The sequence below is a fragment of the Lactuca sativa genome, chromosome 5, assembly GCF_002870075.4.
Source record: "Lactuca sativa cultivar Salinas chromosome 5, Lsat_Salinas_v11, whole genome shotgun sequence".
NCBI classification, from domain to species: domain Eukaryota; kingdom Viridiplantae; phylum Streptophyta; class Magnoliopsida; order Asterales; family Asteraceae; genus Lactuca; species Lactuca sativa.
The window spans coordinates 251,936,793-251,942,792 of NC_056627.2; positions in this window are offsets into that span (position 1 = coordinate 251,936,793).

Here is a 6,000-nt window from a genome sequence, read left to right on the forward strand (position 1 = left end):
AATTAGCCATTACCTAAATACCATCACGTGCGATGAGGCTCAGATAATCCTTCGAGTAACAGACTCGTCCCTACAACGGTTAGACTCAAACGAGAGCTGCGCAATAGGGCCAATTCCAGAACTCTAAGTTTATCCAACCTTGATCACGTGTAATGTGACGTATTCACCTAATGACTAACTCTCCTCACTCAAAGTCCCATAGAGCACATAGCAAGCAGCATTCGGATGCAGGAGAACTACTCAAGCAAGTCTGTCCTCATAATGAGATGCTGAACTAGCATACAATGCTAAGCTCATACTACCAGGCATAACCTAAATAGGCTATCCTACTTCTGTCTACTCAATACTAGAATGCAACTCTCATAAGCTGAAGCACATAAAGCAGACACTTAAGGCATCACTCCAAGATCCTTAGTCCTATTCTAGCATGTTGTTCTACTAAAACCGATAAACGAAACATACACTTGTATGGGTACTTTGGGGAATACTTACTTGAGCTCGGCCGGTCGCGCACATCACACACTTCGTTCTTTCAAAAAAAAACTCTTTCTTAACTTTTAGAAAACATTTCCTTTTTCAAAATCTTCTAATCCCTTGATTTGAGTTCAGACACCCCCGTGGGTGTATCCGAATCCCTCAAACCAGGGCTCTGATACCAACTTGTAACGACCCAAATTTTACGCCCAAAAATTTTTCTTTTTAAATCAATACTTAGAAAACGATTTTAATTAAAACACTATCTGATCCAACCATTTCATAACATACATCGTGTCTGAAAAACTGAAACATGAAAACAATCAACTATCAGAGTACAAAATCCCAGAATGACTCATGGTGCGGAAAACAAGATGTGTGTATGATGTGCCGCTACCGTGTCAACTCCTTCCCCTTGAGGAAGAGGTAGCTGAAAACAAAACTGAAAACCATAAGCACGGATCTTAGTGAGTTCCCCCATAATACCTCATACCATACAAATAGACAATGAACATTTAGGAGATACGGGCCTCGCCCACACTCATGAAGATACGGGCCTCGCCCACACTCCGCTAGCTGGGAGATACGGGCCTCGCCCACACTCCGCTATCTGGGAGATACGGGCCTCGCCCACACTCCCTTATCTGAGAGATACGGGCCTCGCCCACACTCTACTATCTGAGAGATACGGGCCTCGCCCACACTCCACTATCAGAGAGATACGGGCCTCGCCCACACTCAGCTGCTAAACCATAACATACAAGTATCACACAGACAACAAGTATAAACAATTCTATCATACTGTCATATATCATAATCAAACTCAACCATGAGATACGGGCTCTGCCCACACTCCGACACTAACATATCGTCTATACGGGCCGGCCTTGGTGCCTTAGACCCGTTACTACTGGAAGGAAACTCACCTCGAAAAGTAGCTACCGAAAGTCTGACTGCTAGACGTCTGGCTGTTGCACCGGTAATCCTCCGGCTACAAATCCATAAACATAGATTAGCCACTCATAAATACCCTTAGGTCAATTGACTGACCCATCCCTGGTCCAAGGTCAACTCCTTGGTCAAAGTCAACTTCCAATTGACTGGACTCGCCGAGTCGTGGCACAGACTCGTCGAGTCCTTCTCCTACTTACCCAGTCCTACTCGCCAAGTCCCTCTTCCCACTCACTGAGTCACCCTTAACTCACTACTCGGGACTATAGAACCGACTCGTGATCCGACTCGCCGAGTCCAAGAACAACTCGCCGAGTCCCACGAGCAGATCTCTTACTCGCTTCCAAATCCTCACCAGAGCATCCCTTAAGAGAATTTGGGGTTCTGGGACTATTGCTACACGTTAAATTGCTAATTCCGCGTGCAGATACGAAGGGTTGGACCTTCAACGCTTAAACCCCTCTCACTCAGTGAAAGTTCATATGACTCGCCGAGTTTGAAGAACAACTCGTCGAGTTCCAGGCAATCTTCATAGGACTCGCCGAGTTGTTCATCCAACTCGCCGAGTTCCACTTTGGGACTCGCCGAGTCCCTTCGACCCACTTCCCATACAGACCAAATCTGAGACATGCAACGCTTCTAAACCATAGATCTATGCTCCTAAGGCATGCTTATCACGTAAAGTTGCAAACTTTACGTGCATGCATGGACCTATAAGCTCAAGAAGGAAAATCCAAGCTCTTTAAGAGGTCATACAGTCAATAGGGACCTCAATAACTCTGACCACAGAGACTTTATACTTCAAAGATGTCCATAAGATCCCAATCTGAAGTCCTTTCAGAACTTAGAGCATAAATACATGGAGTTTGAGGTTTTAGGGCTTGAAAACCACTAATTTGGGACAAAAAGGGGATCTAATGAACTAGTAGTTAAGGTAAGAACTTTTCTACCTGAATGGAAGCTTCTCACAGTGTAGATTCCGGATCTACCTCCCCTCCTTGCACACTTCAACCTCCTCTTCCTTCCTCTAAGCTCCAAACCTTCTCCACAAAGCCAAAATCACTCTCAAGAACAATATGGGGGCTAGGGTTTCTTTCTACAACTCTCTGGAAGTGTTAAGGACAAAGGACGCCAAGTTAGAGCGTTTAAATAGGGTGCAAACACCCGGATTAGGGTTTTTGTCCAAACAGGGTCTACTCGCCGAGTCCGGGGACCGACTCGCCGAGTCCAAAGTTCAAACCCCGCGCCTTATCCCGCTCTTACTCGGTGAGTTGGTCCTTCAACTCGCCGAGTCCAAGGCAAAAGTGTACTAAATTAAAATATTAATCAAAAGGAGTACGTACCAGGAACCAGGTGCTACACTAGGCATTTGGAAAATATTAGAACAGATAACTATTATAGCACATGTAATCGATCCTATACTCGAAACATATTGGACACGATTCATAAAGACATGATACCTAACCAGTCTTTTGCTACAATATTTCTATTTGCCATGTTCTGGTAATTCGAATTATGAAAAGGGATGTCGTAATCATAATCGAATTTTGAGAACGCAATTAACATAATCATGACTAAATTTGATTAAAATCTCAAAATCTAAGCTTTTAGATTTCAAATGAAGTAGAATTTCCTATCCCTAAACTATAGCAAAAAAAAAAAAAAAAAAAACTTTTCAAACTCTGCAACTTGCAAATTGAAACTTTTGTTTTTTATAATTAACATTGCTAAATTGCAACATTTACCATAATTCATTATGCTCCCACTAGCTGTGACAACACGAAATTTCTATTCTGTACAACCATTCAACTCAATAGAAGTCTGAACAGTTTCTGCTAACTTTCAAGCTTTTTGGAATAAGTTTGAGTATTTTAGGATTAGCACTTGAGGAGATATCAGGAGAAAGGATGCCCTAGGGTTTATTGTGCAACAATAAAGTTCCAAAAACTCCAAGAGTTTGGATTTTACGCCCCAAATGGCTTTTGGACCGTAAACCCCAAGAGTATATATATGGCACTTAGCCATTTAAATCACTTTTTCACTTTTCAAGATCCAAACTCAATTCTCTCTCAAGTAGCATACCGTTCTTCACCTGATCTTCCAAAAATGTAAGTATTACTTGACTTTATTTGTTTTTATAACCTATCTCCTAGTCATTATACATCATTTCATCCATTCAATTGTTGATTTTCATTAGATCTTCAAAACACCAAGAACACACACTAGTGTTCTTGGACCTTAAACACCCAATCGAGCTCCTATCTTGTAAGTGCACTTTCCCTAGCTTCTTGTATGCTTAGTATGATCTTAATAACACTTGAAAATCATCAAGAAACCATAGAACAAAGGAGTTTACAGCCAAGGATGATCTTGGGTCGTAAACCCCTTTCAAGGTGGTAAATTGGACCTTAGTTCCTTCCTATGCCTTGGATGCCAACCTTGATCCTTCCTAGAAGTATTTAACACCTTAAACAGCAATCAAAACAACTCCCCATAAGAGTTTACGGCCGTAAACACCTAAGGAAAGGGTCCTTAGGCCGTAAACTCTACTAGGTAGTGTTATTGTGCCCTTAATGTTATCCTAAGGCTTGGACTTGATCATTTGATGTTCAATCTTGACTTGTAAGACCTTAAATCACCAAATGGAACTTAGTACCATGAGTTTACGGCCGTAAACTCATGGGGGTAATTACCTTAGGCCGTAAACTCCATAAGGAGTGGTCTTTGGGCCATAAACTCCAATGCCATGCCATACAACCTTTAGATGCAACCCTTTGGTACCTATAACACATGAATCAAAGTGTTTTCATGTCTTAGGGTGTTTTAACTCGGTTAATTAGTTGTTAAATGACTAATTAGATACATACATGTTTGATTAAATGTTAACTAGGATCATTGTGTGTGTACAAGTCCTCACTTGACACTTAGCATCCTACATCTTCTGTTCATCCAAACCACCAACTACAGGTGAGTTCATACCCCTTAATTAACCTTTTAAATGTTTTTAAATGCTTTTATGGGGGGGGGGGGGGGGGAATACAAGTTGAATCATGCTAGTTATCATATCAATCATATGTCATTAATAACCAACATACAAAAGGATTTACTACACTTTTAGCGGTTTTACCAAACAGATTTCTCCAAATGGCTTTCCAAAACGTTCTACAAACGGACCTCAAGTCATCTTTCTTAGTGGTTAAACTTTTCAAAGGTTTTACAAAACTTCTTTTATACTTTTATATTGTTAAATGCATGCCTATATATGTATAATTACATAAGAAATGTTTGAAGGAATTAGGAAGGCTAGCTCGCCTTATTTCCTTTTCCTCGTTGGGATGTGGCTTTAGGGTATAGATTATCCGTCCAAAGGTCGTATAAATATTTGTTATGTATCATGTATACATATATATACATAAAAGTTCTTTCAGTCAGTTCAGTACCTTTGGGTAGCAAAGGTATACCTTCATTTATACTTGTACATTGCTAGTAACTATAATAGGTATAGTTAGGAAATAGTACTTGCTATTCCTATTACAAGGAATTACACCAAAGTCAGTTCATTCATGAGTCTATACTAAATGCTATATGAAGAGATACCCTTACATGGATACTATTACATAGATACTATATGAAGAGAATACTATTACATAGATACTATATGAAGAGAATACTTTTACATAGATACTATATGATAAGATACTATTACATATTATATGCGTAGATTAGATCTGTCTATCCTAGTGCCAAAGGATACTATAAGGGGTTAACCACTCCTATACCAATCTGTTAGCTACAGAGGTAAATGCACATCTACGGATGTCTACGGTTGATACCATTATAGGTATACTTAAGGGACTAACTATTCCTAAACCCGGCTGTTAGCAACAGAGGTAAATGCACATCTACGGATGTCTACGGTTAATACTATTCGGTAATTTCTATGTCGTGTTTATCCTAGTACCAAAGGATAATACTTAAGTTATTAGGTCATTACTTTTATTTTGTGACACAGTCACATAAACGGCGAAGTAGACTAATACTTAGGTTATATTACATCATTAATTTTATTTTGTGACACAATCACATAAACGACGAAGTAGACTAATACTTAGGTTATATTAGATCATTACCTTTATTTTGTGACACATTCACATAATCAACGAGGTAGACTAGGTTTGAATAATAATAGCCGTGCAAGGAAAAACCTTCACTTATGTAGAGGTTCAAACTCTCAAAACAGTCAGGCCTTGGTAGAAGACTACTTTCAAAACATTCGGGTCTTGGTAGAAGACTATCTTTTATACTAGTAGGAAATATGGGATTTTCTACGGTTTTCACACTTATACTAAATGCTTCGTTGAACATTCACCAGTCTTTCATAACAACTTATCAAAGTAATGACACTAAAATACTTATGAATTCACCAGCTTTATTGCTGATACTCGATTTCAAAATAACTTGTATTCTCAGGTCACAATTAGACAGGTACCGATGCAAGGTTTAGAGAAGACGGAGCGCTCAAAACTCGTCTTTTATTTTGAGTACGCATTATGTTGTTTGATACTATGAAAGAAC